Source organism: Hibiscus syriacus, unplaced genomic scaffold (assembly GCF_006381635.1).
Source record: "Hibiscus syriacus cultivar Baekdansim isolate YM2019G1 unplaced genomic scaffold, ASM638163v2 tig00111783_pilon, whole genome shotgun sequence".
Lineage (NCBI taxonomy): Eukaryota > Viridiplantae > Streptophyta > Magnoliopsida > Malvales > Malvaceae > Hibiscus > Hibiscus syriacus.
The window spans coordinates 1,098,056-1,116,447 of NW_024063178.1; positions in this window are offsets into that span (position 1 = coordinate 1,098,056).

Here is an 18,392-nt window from a genome sequence, read left to right on the forward strand (position 1 = left end):
TATAAAACATATAATATAACCATATACCATTGCATATAAACAAAAGGCATACATCTGCAAATACTATCATTAATCCCTTTTACTTACCATATATTCATCATATAACACATATATCACTATACCAAGGAATAAACATATCATCATGTAATTTCTATAACATATTTCATATTACCAAATATACCTCTAATATATAGTGTATTTGTTATTATCTCATTTTAACCCATGTACACATGTCATTAATTCTTCTTATCATATAAACATATACTAAGAATTTCTATGCAGATCATGGAACACATATATCATTATCACAAAGAAATACATATAGCATCTATAATTCATGCAATACATTTCATATCACCACAAGCATATGCATCTTATGTATTGTATTTGTTATTGTCTCTTTATTAGCCCATGGTACACTGGTGAGAACTGAAGGTATGTGAGTACATTGAGGTTGTGCACTAATGTTGTCACCACAGCTCATATAAATTCCCACTAGGGGCACTGAATATTTATCTTGAAGGACCGTGTATAAATGTCCCGAAGGACTACTATATCCCGAAGGACCACATATCACATATGTTCTGAATGACGACTTCTTAAGAACCATTTACATAATACAATGGACCAAATAAGTGTACCGAAGTACCACATACATGTTCCACGAAATTACATATATATCCCGAAGGACCACGTAGAATTACCCCGAAAGACCCTGTATACCCTCTACTCTTGGCATGCCAACTATACCTATAGCTCTTGTATCATATAACATTGGCATTTTTCTTCTGCTTCATATATTCATGTACTCATATCATTGCTCTTATGATCACATATCACATGTACATATGATCACATAGTTTACTTTCAAGTAATTCATATCTCTTTTCATAAGAATTCATATTCATATGTCACATAGCGTGTATCACTTTGCACAGATTCACATAAACATATATATCATATATTGTTCACATATTTTTCCCATATAACTCATATCATTTGATTCATGTCTTATTCTTATTTCATCATATATATATCATCTATATTCATTCACTTAATCTCATATGGTCATATATCACATAACACATAGAATAACATATTAGACATAGCTCATGTATAATGATGCATATAACGCATAATCATGTAAATTATATCACATACAATAACATTCGAGGAATTACTTCTTACCATAATAACTCCATCACTGGCTCATCGCAAGCCAATGTTTATTCAATAACATAAGTACAATTAAATTACACTCACCTTAGCCTTGCTATGATTCGATCCTAATTCTTTGATTATTTTGGGAACTTGTTCAGGCTCTGTATCTACATAAATATAACTTTCAAAACAATTATCAGAAGCCTAAAACTTAAATTTGATGTTAATAACTTAAGCTAGTTTAATGAACCAAAATTCTATTTTTCCTTTAGGGGGTATCGATACCCCCCATAGGGTATCTGTACCCACTGCATAATCAGTATATTTTTGCCCAAAAATCACTGTTCATGCACGAAAATTCACTATTTCAACTTCAATTCTTCATGTTTCATTCCCTTTCATATTCTTAACTCAAATATACTTACTTAAACTAATTTCTACTAATTTATCACATCTTAAACCTCAAAAATCTTCTCCTCTTTATGAACTTCAAGAATCATACTCAAATTTTCAACATGTTTCAAATCCAATTCTAACACTTAATACTTCTTAATTAAGCTGATGACAAGTCAAATTTAACTTCCAATTTAACTTATCAACTCTATTTCAAGATTTCACTCAAGAACTCCAAATCTTTAATCTTCCCTAACTCCTTTATCTTTTGATTTTAAGATAACTTAAGCTTTCATTAAGCTTAGTTATCATCTAATGTCAAAACCCAAACTTTAAATCAACAAATAATCAACAAAATAGAAAACTCACCTTTGCTCTAGCTTGGGCACATTGGAGAAGAAGAAAGCAAGAGGAAGAAGATAACTCTCTTCCCCCCACGTTAATCATTAATATAAAGGGGGAAATATCTTTCTTGTCAAATGATCATTTTGTCCTATAATTCCTTTGATAATTACTAGTAACTTTCAGGAAATATCTCCACATAAATCATTGAACTATTTAACTATTCTACTTTTATCCCCAACTTTTGAAATTTTACAATTTAGTCACTAACTCATAATTTTGGATGTTATAGTGCAATTGATATCATCAATCCAAGGTTGCCTCATCAGTAACTGTATGACAAATATGTCTACTTTCGATATTATTAGATGACATGTAATAGACTTATGGAAATGCTCTGGAAAATATTTAACTTATGATGATTGTAATATTAATATGTTATAACTTTAACAATATTTTACATACTGAAGGTTAAATATCGTTTTATTATTGTTATTATATTAAAATGTTTTATTTATAGAAACAAAATTTTATGGATTTACAAATAAGGAAATGTTTTTAAAAGTTATGTGACACATGTGACTTGTGTACAAAAACGTATACGAGAAATGGGAGTTACATTTTTTGGTATCACAACTACAGGTTTAGCCGATTCTTAGCCGCAACCGGGTGTATTTTACTTTAAAAATGGTTTACATGCCACTAAGATGTCAAGGTTACCGATATGGTGTAGTTAGAATATGATTAACTCCCTACTAACTTGAGTGTTATCATTATGTATGTTCTATTAGATATCGAATCTACGAATTCGAGGAGAGTGACTGATCAAGAACTTAGAGAAGGGTCGAGTAGCAAGAGTAATGAAGCTAATAGTGAACATTCGATCCAGTCTGAAAATACTAGTGCACCAGTACATCAGGGTATGCCGGTGCCATAGTTTGGACCTTTTATGCATGCTCTCGATGCAATTTTGAATCGATTTCAACCTCCTCTACCTTCCCTACTCCTTTAGCACCACAAATCTTGATTCCAAAAGAGCTGAAAAGTTTGGGAGCTCTTGAGTTCTGGGGAGATGAGGATGAAGGTCATACAGATGTTGATTTATGGTTAAATGATATTAATGTGATGTCAAAAGTCTTCATTGCTCAGATTCTGAAAAGCTGAGAGGAGCTGTATCTTTACTTAGTGGATCAAATCGAGTGTGGTGACAAATACTAAGATGTATGCACCACCTGAACAAGTAATCTGTCAGTTCTTTCAGGCTGAATTTAAGAACAAGTACATCGGTGAGCAGTTTAGGTGAGCGATGCTGCTGAAGTTTCTTAATGTAAACAAGGTGATCGAGCAGTACATGAGTACGAGCTGAGTATAACAAGCTGAGTCGTTTTGTTACTAAGGTAATTCCCAATAACAAAGCTCGACGTGATTGGTTCATCGAGGGTTTGAAACCTAATTTGAAAGAGATGGTGTTAGCTTTAAACATGCCTAGCCTGTAAGAAGTCATAAACCAAGCTAAGTCCATTGAAAGAGCCCAAGAGGAGACTCTAGCAGCGGAGCAGGGTATGCAAATGGGAAAAAGAGTTGGAACGTTCTTAACTTCCTATCAGAGAGGAAAGGGTTTGAGCTCTTGATATAATAATAGAGATGGTTATGCTACAGCTTCGTAGAAGAATAAGCTATCACAGTCTTTTGCTGCTAGCTCAGGTAGAACGTATGGAGAAAGAACTACTCCATGTAAGACGTGTGGCAAATTTAGCCATGGAGTATGTAGATTGCTTAGTGGAGCTTGTTTCCAGTGTGGTGAAACTGGCCACTTTACTCGAAATTGTCCTAAGAGATCTGAGGATAATTCAGTGCAAACTGAGAGATTAGTAGCATCATCTAATAGAAGCAGAGGAATAGGTAGATCCATAGGAAAATCTGAGTCAATTCCATGATAAGAGACTCGGGAGTAGCCATAATTTATAATTTTAGACTAATGATGATCGGGATGACTCGAAGATTTTAACAGGTACATTCCATCTTTTTGATGAACCTGTATTTGATTTGGTTGATCCTGGTTCTACACACTCTAGTAAAAAGTTGATTAGAACTAGAAGAATTCCTTTACATTCAATCTTTAGTGAGATGAAGCAGTAAACCCTATGGGTCATAGTGCAAGAGTGATGCGAGTATGTGGAAAATGCTTGATAAAGGTTCAAGGGGTTGTGTTCCCGGTAAACTTGATGAAATTACATTTCGTGAGTTTGAAATTATATTGGGCATGGATTGGTTGTCTCCACATCATGAATGGGTTGATTTTACAAGAATCAATTATTTTTTAAGGATGCTGAAGGCTTAAAAATCATAGTAATCGATGAAAAAATGAAATCACCATCCAATGTGATATTAGCAATAATTGTAAGGAAAATGATGTCGAAAGGGTGTATAGATTTTCTAGCTAACGTGATAATATTGGAAGTGAAATTAGATGATATTCAAACAGTTAGGGAGTTTCCGGATGTTTTTCGAAAGAATTATCAGGCTTACCTCCGACTGTGAGGTGGAATTCCAGATTGATGTTTATCCGGGTATTGAACCTATTTCTATGGCTCCATATCGAATGGATCAAAATGAGTTAAGAGAAATAAAGGCCCAATTGCAGGATCTGCTCGATAAGGGATTTATCAGACCCAATGTTAATCCTTGGGGTTACCTGTGCTTTTTCTGAAAAAGAATGACATGTCTATGCGATTATGCATAGATTATCTTCAGTTAAATAAAGTAACAATTACGAATAAGTATCCAATTTCTAGGATTGATGATCTGTTCGATCAACTGAAAAGCGCAGAAGTGTTCTATAAGATAGATCTTCGGTCAGGATACCACCAATTAAAGATTAAAGAGGATATTTCAAAAATAACTTTTCGGACTCGGAATGGACATTACGAATTTGTGGTGATGCTATTCGGATTGACTAATGCTCCTACATCATTTATGGATTTGATGAAATGAGTATTCCATCCTTACATGGATCACTTTGTGGTGGTATTTATCGATGATATTTTGGTGTATTCAAAGTAAATAGAGGAGCATGATGCTCATCTTCGTTTTGTTCTTCAGACTCTTCAAGAGAATAAAATCTATGTCAAACTATCCAAGTGTGAATTCTAGTTAGATGAGGTTGTTTTCCTTGGCCATATACTCTCCACAGAAGGCATAAGAATAGATCCCAAAATATTCAAGCTATAGTGGATTGGCAACCCCTAATGAATATTTCTAAAGTTTAGAGTTTCTTGGGGCTTGATGGTTATTATCGACAGTTTTTGAAAAACTTTTCGATGTTAGCTTCCCCGCTAATAAATTAATACATAAAGATGTGCCTCTTGTTTGGTTGCAAAAATGCCAAAAAAGTTTTGAAATGCTAAAGAGGATTGTAACAGAGGCACCAGTGCTTGTACAACATGAGTCAAGTAAAGACTATGTAGTTTTTAGTGATGGATCTCATAATGGGTTGGGATGTGTGCTTATTCTAGAAGGGAAAGTTGTGGCTTATGCCTCGAGACAGCTGAAAACTCACGAGAGAAATTACCGACGTATAACTTAGAATTGGCAGCGGTCGTGTTTGCTTTGAAGATTTGGCACCTTTATCTTTACGGTGAGCGGTGCCATATTTTTACAGATCACAAAAGTCTAAAGTAATTGTTGACTCAAAAAAGAAATGAACTTGAGGCAAAGAAGATGGATCGATATTTTAAAAGATTATGACGTGATCATCGATTATCATCCATGGAAGGCTAATATGGTAGCTGACACATTTAGTTGAAAGACTTTTGCAGCTTTACGAGCTTTGGATGCACGTATGTCGTTAAAGGAAGATGGCTCCTTGATTGTTAAGCTTAAGTTAAAGATAATGTTTTTTGATTGGATAAAAGAGTTGCAAGGAAAAGATGAGAAATGTTTGACAAGAATTGCACAAGTAGAAAAAAGTGAGATCGAAGACTTTGAAATCAGAACTGATGGATGTTTATATTATCGTGGAAGACTTTGCATTCCAGATAATGAAGAACGGAGGAAAGTATTCTCTCCGAGGCACACTATAGTCCTTTGACTATGTATCTAGGTAGGAATAAGATGTATCAGGATATAAAGAGTCGTTATTGGTGGCATGGCATGAAAAACGTTATATCAAAGTTTGTTGCAAAATGTCTGACATGTCAGCAAGTGAATGTTGAACATCAAGTGCCTTCCGGATTGCTTCAACTGATATCCATTCCTGAGTGGAAGTTAGAGCGAGTAACTATGGATTTTGTTTCAGGGTTACCTTTGAATTCCATTAAAAAGGACTCAATATGGGTAATTGAGGATAGATTGACCAAGATAACTCTCTTTATTCCAGTTTGGATAGATTACTCGATGGATAAATATGCATAACTGTATATAAAAGAGATAGTTCAGTTTCATGGAGTACCTGTATCGATAATGTCCGACTGAGACCCAAGGTTTACTTCAAGATTATGGAATTCTTTGCATGAGATATTGGGTACTCGATCAAATTTCAGTATGCCTTTTCATCCGTAGTCAGATGGTTAGTTTGAGCGAACTATTCAGGTATTGGAGGATATGCTGAGGGCATGCATGATTGAGTTCAAAGGATCATAAGAAAGATATTTTCCTTTAGCATAATTTGCCTATAATAACAGTTACCAATCAAGTATTAAGATGGCTCCGTATGAAGCATTGTATTGGAGGAAATGTCGAACACCATTGAATTGGTTTGAGCTAAAAGATCAAGATCTAGTTGGCCCGGATTTAATAAAAGAAATGGAAGATAAATTGAAAGTTATCCAAGATAATCTTAAGATAGCTTCCGATAAGCAAAAGTCTTATGTTGATCTAAAGAGAAAAGAGATTGAATATCAAGTGGGAGATAAGGTATTTATGAAAGTATCACCTGGAATAATGTATTGCGGTTTGGGCGCAAAGAAAAACTGAAAATGGGCCTTTAGGTCCTTCATCGCCTTTTATTCACAGCCTTTCTAAATGGGCCTTTATACATGCTTATCTGTGAAATTTTATACATGCTTATCCATCATTTTGTGTAAAAAAATTATTTGAACTCGAATATAATCATACAATTGAAAAAAAATCAAATTTAGTCCAACTTTTAGCATATGATTTAATCGATAATCAACGAACCTAACACATAATTATTGAAAGTTACAATTCAATCTTCATTTTAAATTTTGGATAAATCATATTTTTCTTTTTAAAATAAAAGGAGACAATATATGAAATATATCAATTTTATCTTAAAAATCCAAAATTAATAAAAAAAATATAATTTTATAAATTTCTATTTTTATTTTTTTAGTAAAATTGTATGATTAAACTATCAAATAAATTACTATCCAATTCAATTAATTGAATAGATCAATTCAATTTAATTTAAACCTGTAATACCTCAAATTTTGTCTAGTGACTAAAATATAAGTTTTGAAAGTTTAGTGGCTAAAGTATAAACTTTGAAAAGTTTAGGGATCAAAATTATAATTTTTAAAAGTTATATATTTTAGCCCGTAAATGAATAGTTTGGCTTAAAACAAGGATTTTTGTGGGAATCAAATTTTTTTACGAATTTGTATTAAAAGTTATAAAGCGATAAATTCGGTATTGTAATCGAATAATCAGATCGAACCATAATTTTATGGAAATTTACAGAACGTTATGAAATGGTTGGAAATATTACTTTCATATTTTAGATCAGAGAAATATTCCTCAAGAACAATGTACTTTTCCAGATTTAATCGAACAGTGGAAATTTAATGACTAAATTGTAATTTTTGAAAATTTCATGGCCAAATTAGAAAGTCAAAGTCAAGTTGATTCATTTGTAATGTGCTCAATGACAAAAAGAGGGATATTTTTCTTTAAGAATTGGTGGGCCATATGAAGATTGAGGAGGCCAACTACTTGAAAGATAAGGTGGCGAATAATTTTAGTCAAATATCTTTTAAGTCTAACTTGGTTGAATCTGGTGGTGCCTCAGGGTCTAAGTTTAAAAAGACTGAAAAAGGGGTTTTAGAATAAAAAGATGAAACCATAAAAAAGCACCAACTTCAAGAAGCTAGCCAAGACAAATTTGACAAAATGACCCTAAAGTGTTATGTATACAGTCAAGCCGGTCACAAGGCGTACCGATGTAAACATCGTTCAGACCGTCAGAACGAGAACAAACAATATCTGAACATGATAGAGGACAATACTGTAGATGTCATAGCAGCGTTGGTTTTCAAAGTCAATCTGGTGCACAACATTTCTGAATGGGTCGTGGACACTGGCACATCCCGACATTTCTGCGCAAACAATGAGTTCTTCACTGAGTTCGAGGATGGAAATGATGGTGAACATGTGTACATGGGTAACGTTAGCGGCTCTGAAGTGCTAGGAAAAGGCAAGGTTTTACTCAAGCAAACATCCGATAAAACTTTAGCAGTTAAATATGTCCTGTATGTACCTGTCGTGCGTAGAAATTTAATAAGTGGATGAATTTTGAATAATGCAGACATTAAGTTAGTTTTTAAGGTAGATAAACTGGTATTTTCATAATGGTGATTATGATGGAAAAGGTCTTCTGAAGGGGGGTTTATTTGTCATAGAAACTTAACTTAATGAAAATAAATCTACCACTTCTGCTTACACGATTGAATCTGTTGATATGTGACATGCTAGATTAAAACACATTAACATTCATGCTTTAAAGAAATTAATGAAAATGAATGTTTTGCCTAAACTAGACTTAAATAGTTTTAACAAATGTGAAATTTGTGTAGAAGCCAAGCTTGCTATACCTCACTTTAACATTGTTTCTAAGAGAAATATTGGATTGTTAGAACTTGTTCATACTGATCTAGCAGACTTTAGAAACACTGAAAGTAAATGATGAAAACACTATTATATTACCTTTGTAGATGATTACTCAAGATACACAAAGGTTTATCTCCTTAGAACTAAAGACTAGTTTGAAAACGTTTTTCTTATTTCTAAGGTTGAAGTTGAGAATTAGTTAGATAAGAGAATCAAACGACTTAGATCTAGTAAAGGTGGTGAATACGGATCAAATTTCTTAAAAGAGGTGTGTGAGAAGAATGACATAATTCACGGAACTCCCTCTCCTTATTTTCCTCAATAGAACAATATAGCCGAAATGAAAAAATAGAACTTTAAAAGAGATGGTGAACTCATTATTGATAAATTAGTGTCTGACAACATGTGAGGGGAAGCCATTCTATCGACAAATTACATTTTAAATGGAGTACCTTATAAGAAATTAAATTCCACTCCATCCAAACTGCGAAAAGGATAGCACCAAATTTGCAATACCTTAAAGTGTGGGGTGTCTAGTTAAAATAGGATTGCCAAAATTTAAAAAGTTCACCATTGGACCTAAGACCGTTAATGTTGTGTTTATTGGGTATGCAACAAACAGTGCCACATATAGATTCATGCTCTTGCATGACCATTCTATTTGTGAGTCGACAGATGTCATTTTCTTCAAATATTTTTTCCTTTAAAGAAACCTGGACATTTTCTTCAAATATTTTTTCCTTTAAAGAAACCTGGACATTTTCTTCAAAGATTCATGTAATTGCTAGATTTATATCCACAAAACTTGATAGAATTTAGGCCAGGTTCATTCGTTTGTATAACAGCTTCAGACAATTAATTAATGCATAAATAAAATCAGATTTTATGTTTAATCTATGTTGGAAAAAATACCCTTACATTCAGCCTATAAATAAAGAGTTTATTTTCACTATCAACTCAACCAATTCACTCTCAAACAATACTCTCAAAAGCTCCCACGGTTACAAAGAGATTTTCGATGATCTAAGAAGCAATACATGTAACCCCTAGACCTGGCCTATGCGTTATGACCATATCCAACGGATTACGATAAAAAAATCCAAAAACATTCTTCGATAATTTAAAATTTTAATTATAATTAAGCATCCTTAAAAATATAATTAATGGCATCAATTTTAAATTTAGTTAATTAAAGTCGTAAAAACTAAATAAAATATTTCAAAATTAGTATGGAAGCAAATCTAACATCAGTAAAAAAAGTAGTATTTTCAAAATATTGGCTCATGTCACCCAAAATAAAGGCAAATCGGAAGATAAATACATTACAACAAAATATCACTGTACCAATGTGTCGATCCTCAAAGTGTAGGTATGGGAAGCCTATCCAAAATATCTGTAAGAGAAAAGTTTGGGGGAATGAGCTAGGGAGCTCAGTGTGTTCCAACAGTGCAAAAAATAAAACGTACAATTAAGTTTTCAAAATCAGTTTAGATTAAAAATATTAAAACTTCAGTAGAGTTTTTAGTTTAAAATTTCAGAATCGCCCTCCAACCGAGCACTATATGTAGTTCCCATAACTGCATCCATAAGGACATACCCTAGGACCAAAGGGTGTAGGTGCCAACCTAAGGGAACACCTTGGGTCCATAAGGTTTAACCTAGCCGAAGCGTATGTACCCACCTGATGGGAGTGCCCTCAGGCCCATAAGAACTTACCCAATGCACATAGCAGAGGTTCCACCTAAGGGAGTACCTTAGGGTCTATAAAGTCTTACCACTAGGCTCATTAGGCCTAGGAACCCACCCAAGAGTCACCTTAGGTCCATAAGGAATTACCAGCTCGATCGGTCTGAACCTTTACAAGAAATTAACAATTTGACCGAGTTGAATATGTAGAGACTTCATACTAAATTCAAGAGTACCCCGGATAAAACTATTTTTCAGGCAGTAACTAGAAATAGCAGGAAATCAGAGTTCATACATATTTATTTATTAGTAAAAATAGTAACCAAAGAACACGAATCAAACAATAAGGCTTACACTTTAGTAAATCAGAAACCAGACTTTAAATCAGATAAATCATACGAAATCAAGGCAAACAGATAGTCACATTGAAAATTAGATAAAACAGTCACATGCACCTCAAATTTTAAACAGATATATGGTATACAAGGAACACACCTCATAAAAGGTATCAGTCTAGGAGATCTATCGAGCACCGACTTCAGTTGACTCTTCGACTGAATAGGAACCTAACTTATTAAAGAACATAGTTATAATACGAACAATAATTTAAACTAAATAATTAACAGGGTTACAAAACTATACGAGTGTTTACTGGCTCTCACAATGAGCAGATCGGGAGGAATCGTGTCTAGCAAGCGAACGATCACGAGTTCCAAAAATATCTTAAATATACCATAACTTTAATTAGTCCTTGATCATTCAGTAAAATTTGATGCACTAAAACAAATACTTAATTTACAAATACACATTCAAGTTTAACGGTCAATTTAGAGGCTTTCGGGTTTGAATTTGGCAAAATATACTTTGGATTCGGACTCAGGACATCGAAATACATAAAATATGGTTTTTCAAAAATTTAACTTTTTGAGTCAAAGTCAACGGTCAACTCTAGTCACAGTCAATGGGTCAGACCAGTTGGGGTTGACTCAGATCGGTTTGGGTTAACTCATTTCAATCTGAGTTGGCTCAGATCGATTCAAACTGGGTTGGGTCAGTTTGATCCACTTGCACTGGTTCTAGAAGGCTCCTAGAGCTGTAGAGGAGCCCCAAGTGCACTGTCGGTGCTTGATGATGCGTACGGTGAAGATGGGGGTTAGGAACAGTTTTTGATTACTCCTACAGCCTCTATCAACCAATTACATTTGATATATAGCCAAAAATCAACCAAAATCATGCCAAAACTGTAAGAAAAGTAACCAAAATATAACCAGAGCTTACCCACACTGACGATGTAGAAAATAACTTCGGTCAGGTTTTGAACGAACAACGGTGAGGAAGCTAACAGAGTAGGCAGTAAGGCTAGTTGACGTTTGAGGTGGACAGAATTGAAAAAAATATAACCGACAATGGAGGTTTCAACGAGGATTTACGGGCTTCTCCATTGTAAATGCATCGATTTTTGAAATGGGGTTGGTTGGGTTACTTTGCAGAGGCCAGGGGCGCTTGATGGGGGTAGTAGTGACTTGGACCGCCAGCCAGAGCAGTTACAGAGTGGTGAACCGGGAGAGGCTTGAGTTAGAGTTTAAAGGCTTTGGGGGGTTTTTGGTTTACGAAGGCGGTTTGGACAAAATATGTTAACACCTAAAATATAAAATCAAATTTTATTACCCCTAATCAGTAATAGTGGCCAACCATGTTGGGGGTCAGGAATTCAACACCCCATAGCCATATATTTCCTATTTTTTATTTTTGGTGTAAGAAGAGTTCTAGGTAAATTATGGGGCTAGTCCTTGAACTCTCTAAATATTCGAAAGTTAACTAGAAATTTCCATTTTGGTTATTTGATTAAATTAAACAAATTTTTTATTTTCAAGTTTTAAATTCGAGGTGTGATAACTCTCCTCTCATTAAAAGAATTCCATTCCCAAAATTTACCAGAGTCAAATAAGAAACAAGACCTAGATCTTTAATAATTATTCCATAGAACAAAGGCTAATTTCTTTATTGACAATAAAGGAGAAACTTGTTAGACTTAGAGCAGAAACAAGGGTATCAACGCCTTAAATCAAAAGTCTGAGGGGTCTCAAGATATGAAACTCGTTTATTGAAAGGGCATTTTGGAGATACATTGTATGAAACATAAATGTCAATAAATATACCTGCAGAAGGCCATGGCTCATCTCGCTCACCAGAACGTCGAGTAGCGTAGACAAGGGTAGGTTGTCGAGCCTAAAAAATAGTCGGTCCTCTACTCTGTGATCGATCTCCATTGTCGACCCTAGAAACAGATCCAAAAGTTCTTCCTTGACTGTGACTCCTAATGGGGATCAGAACAGAAACTTGTGAACATGCAGGAGTCTGAGCGGAAGTCCGATCGATAGAGGCTGGATATGGATAATTCCTCAGAAAGTGCTCACTGGATCCACAGCGATAAAAGTTACTCATATTCTTACGACACTCTCCTATGTGTTGATTTCCACAGTGCTTGCAATTCGGTATCGGAGAAAACCTGAAAAATTGCCTCGACCAACAGATGGAAGTGGAGGTAGAGGTGACACAAGCATCGAACCCGTATGACTCCTTTGATGAGCAGTAGTATGACTCCTCTTATCATAGCGTACAGAAGGCTCAAACTAACCGGAAGACCTCTTAGATCGATCTCAATCTATGATATCTCTATTAGGAGCAGAAGCCTCAACTTATTCAATGTCCTCTACTCTCCCTACCACAACATTGAACACTTCATCCTAGTGAGTAACCACCTGACGATGCTGCTCGTATCTTAGTCCCTGAGCAAACTTTTGGCATCTATCCCTCTTAGTGGGTACCAGACTGGAACCATACTTCAGCATCTTCTGAAACTCTATCTTATACTCAAAAATAGACATATCACCTTGAACCAGATCCTGGAATTCCAGTCACCTCAGCGTGAGATAACGCTATCCCAAAAAATGACTCCTAAAATGCTCTCTAAAGAAGTCCCAAGTCAAGCAATCAAATGGAACGCTACTGATCATAGACTCCCACCAAGTATGGGCATTCCCATCTAACAAGGACACATCTCCCAAATAACATTGTTGCGGGTCTAATCCTAGCTAATCCATACGTCATTTGGTATCTCAGAGCCAGTCCTCAGCCTCAGTCGGTGCTCCACCAGTAGGGACTCCAAAGTTTCTAACTCCATTAGCAATCAAAGTCTGAGAAATTGGAACCTTGGGTGTAACGCCAGTAGCTCGAACCGCTCCTTGAATCAACTAAAGGAATTGTCTACTGAAATTTTTATCTAACACTACCCTCATACACTCAGGCTCAAAAATAGTCACTCCTCTAATCCGGATTAGTCAAACCTATTCAAGGGGCAGGGGGCTAATCCACTAGGGTCATAAGAGCATAATTATCTACCAAAGGCAGAGGATAAACATGTATCTCGTCTACGGGGTCTGTAAACCTAATTACTCGACCTCTCCCACAACCAGGTCGACGACCACGTCTAGCACGCACCTTGGTGGATCTCGAGGTTCACTATAGAGAGGTAAAGCCTAAGATTAGATTGGCACTTGAAGTCCGTACATAGTTAAACTCATAAAAACTTGGCAACATGGCCTTCGTGACTTATTTTGTAAAATATTTTAAACTGTATGTTTGGTTTGGACCCATACACAGTCTGAGGTTTTAAAAACCAAAAGCTATGATACCAAATTTGTAACCCATTAGACCCGACTTATGCGTTACGACTAGATTTAGTGGATTACAATAAAAAAATTACAAAAACATTATTCTATAACTTAAAATATAATTAATAGCATCAATGTTTAAATTCAGCACATTAAAGTCGTAAAAAATAAATAAAATATTTCAAAATCAGTATCAAAGCAAATATAACATAGTAACAAAATTAGTATTTTCAAAATATTGGCACATGTCACCCAAAATAAAGGCAAATTGGAAAATAAATACATTACAACAAAATATCAATGTATGAATATGTCGATCCTCCAAGTGTGAGGTACGAGTCACCTATTAAAAATATCTGAAAGAGAAAAGTTTGGGGGAATGAGCTAGGGAGCTCAGTATATTCAACAGAGCAGAAATAGAACATACAATTAAGTTTTTAAAATCAGTTTAGATCAAAATTATTAAGCATCAGTAGAGTTTTTAGTTTAAAATTTTAGAAAAGCCCTCCAATCGAACACCATATGTAGTTCCCTAGAAATGCATCCATAAGGAATTACCCTAGGCATAAAGGGCATAGGTGCCAGCCTAATGGAAAACCTTGAGTCCATAAGGTCTTACCCTAGCTAAAGTGTAGGTACCCACCTGAGGGAAGTGCCCTCAAGCCCATAAGGACTTATCCAATGCACATAGGAGAGGTGTTACCCTAAGGGAGTACCTTATGGTCCATAAGGTCTTTCACTAGGCCTATTAGGCCCAGAGCCCACCCAAGAGTCACCTTAGGTCCATAAGGAATTATCAGCTCGATCAGTTGAACCTATAAAACGAATTACCAATTTGAACGAGCTGAACCTACTGAGACTTTATACTAAATCCCATAGTACCTTGGATAAAAATATTTTTCAGATAGTAGCTAATGATACTAGGAAATCAGAGTTCAGACATTTATTTATTAGTAAAAATAATAACCAAAGAACATGAATTAGACAATCAGGCTTAAACTTTAGTAAATCAAAAATTAGACTTTAAATTAGATAAATCATACAAAATCAACTCAAACATATAGTCACATTGCAAATCAGATAAAACAGTCATGTGCACATAAAATTCCAAACATTTATTTAAAACATATGTATGGTACACAATGAACACACCTCATAAAAAGTATCAGTCCGGGAGATCTATCGATCATCGGCTTCACTAGGCTCTTCGACTGAAAGGAAACCTAAGATATTATAGAACATGTTATAGTCGAAATAATAATCTAAACTAAATATTTATTAGGGTTACAAAACTGTATGAGTATTCATGGGCTCTCACAGATGAGAGGATCGGGAAGAATCAAATCGAGTAGGTGAACAATAAAGAGATCCACGATTACCTAAAATATACCATAACTTTAATTAGTCCTTGATCATTCAATAAAATTTGATGCACTGAAATAAATACTTAATTTACATATGCACATTGTTTAAGTTTAATTTGGAGGCTTTTGGGTTTAAATTTTGCAAAACAGACTTCAGATTCAAACTTAGGACGTAAAAAACATAAAATATGACATTTTGGAAATTTTGACTTTTTAAGTCAATATCAACGGCCAACTCTGGTCAAAGTTAACTGGTGGGTCAAAGTCAACGGGTCAAACCGGTCAAGTTGACTCAAATAGGTTCGGGTTTACTCGGTTTGGTCTGAGTTGACTCGGACCGGTTCAAATCGGGTTGGGCTGGTTCAGTCTACTTGGACCGATTCTAGAAAGCTCCCATAGCTGTGGATGAACTCCACACGCACTACCGATGCGTACGACGATGATGGGGTTGGGGACGACTTTCTATTACTCCTACAACCTCTACAAACCAATTACATTCGATATCTAGGCAAAAATCAACAAAATAAAATTAACCAAAATATAACCCGAGCTTACCCATGCCAACGATGAGAAAAATGGCAATGGTGGATGACGGCTTCGATCAGGTTTTGAGCGCACGACGGTGAGAAAGATAATGGAGTAGGCAGTGATACTAGTTCACATTTGAGATGGACATAATCGACAAAAAATATACGTGGAAATGGGGGTTTCGATGAGGCTTTATGGGCATTGATTTTTTAAACGAGGTTGGTTGGGGTTGCTTCGCGAAGGCTAGAGGTGCCTGATGGGGATGGTGGTGACCTGCACTGCCGGCCAGAGCAACAACAGAGTGGTGAACTGGGGGGGCTCGTGTTGGAGTTGAAAGGGTTTGGGGGTTTTTGGTTTACGAAGAGGGTTTAGACCAAATAGGTTAACACCCAAAATATAAAATCAAATTTTATTACCCCTAATCAGTAGCACTGGCCTAGCCCGATTCGTAGGGTCAAGGCCAACCATATTGGGGTCAGGGATTCAACACCTTATAGCCACACATTTTCCATTTTTTTAATTTTTGGTGTAAGAAGTGTTTTCAGTAAATTATAGGGCTAGTCCTTATACTCTCTATATATTCAAAAATTAACCTAGAAATTTACCTTTTGGTTATTTGATTAAATTAAACAAATTATTTATTTTCTAATTTTAAATTTGGGGTGTGACAACTCTCCTCCTCTTAAAAGAATTTCAACCTCGAAATTTACTGGAGTCAGACAAGAAACAGATCCTATATCTTTAATAATTCTTCCATGAACAAAGACTAATTACTTTATTGATAATAACGAAGAAACTTGTTAGACTCAGAGCAGAAACAAGGGTCTCGATGCCTTAAATCTAAAGTTAGAGGGGTCTTAAGATACGAAATCGCGTATTAAAAGACATTGTTAGATATACATGGTATGAAACAGAAATAGCAGTAAATATACCTGCAGAAGTCTCTAGCTCATCTCGCTCACCAGAATGTCGAGTAGCGTACACAAGGGTAGGTTATCGAGCCTCATAAATAGATGGTCATATTCTCTGTGATAAAGCTCTATTTCGACCCTAGAAACAAATCTAGAATCCTACCCTGACTGTGACTCCTAGCAGGGGTCTGAGAAGAAGCTTGTGAACGTGCATGAGTCTAAGTGGGGGTCCGATCGACAGAGGTTGGATGTGGAAAATTCCTCAAAAAGTGCTCACTGGATCCACAATGATAATAGATATTCATTTTCTTACGACATTGTCGTCCGTGTCGATTTCCACAGTGCTCACAATTCGGTATCAGAGTGAAACCTGAAGAATTGCACCCCACGTTTAATTAAATCAATTTTGACTGCTACCTTCTTGTGCACCACCTGCCAGACAAAAGATTCGACCCAAGTATGAGCCACATCATACCACACACATCTTAACCATAAAAAATTGTCATCCGAATTGTGAAGAAGGATTCTAAGGCAAGATTTAACTGAAAAACGACCATCATTTTCTCCTGACCACACAAGTTGTCATCAATCAAAGGCGAGGGATTAAAGTTATACAACAATGAAATAAGTTCATCCCATTGCAGCATCTCCCAATCGGCAAGATTTCTTCTCATAGGAATGTCCCAAAAATAGCATGAAGAGTTAAATTTCCTATAATCAACAATCTTCCCCTCCTTGTCATTCGAAAGAGTGAACAACCTTAGAAAACGCTCTTTCAATGGAACTCCATCAAGCCATGCGTCATGCCAAAACAAAATTGAATCCCCATTGCCCACCTTCATTTTGAAATTACTCTGCAATCTATCTTATAATTTTTCTTTTTCTAGAAAAAGTGAAACTTTATACTGTTGCACTCAGATTCCCCACTATTCATTTAACTAACAAACTACAATAGATAGAATTTAACCATTGATAAAACTTTCAAAGCAAACAATTCTAGCAACCTACTAACAAATAATGCTAATAGATAAATAACATCATGAAAAAATGACATCTCGAATCATGCTTTACTCATCATCTTACGCCATGTTAAAAAGTTATTCACTTTCAACAGGATTTTGTTTTTATGATACAACTTTTAAGAAATTGAAACCCATAATCTTAATGCCAATGCAGATCATGCTACTTAATATTTAATTTGTATGCATAATGCATATAAACTAAAATTAATGACCTTTACTTTAGGAAGGATTTCTACAAGTCAGAATTACTTCACTTTCTTGTTTCTACTTCTTTTGTTCTCCAAGCCAAAAGCAAGCCAGTTTTACATTGCACACTCTTCAAGACACAGATTCTGTCTTCCAATGTTTTTATGATTTTTATACTCAGCGAAAAGATATGTGTGTGCGTGTGGAAATTTTTAATTAATAAAAATTTTGTGAAAGTGGAAGTAACTTTTTTTCTGGCAAGTGAGAGAAGATAATTCC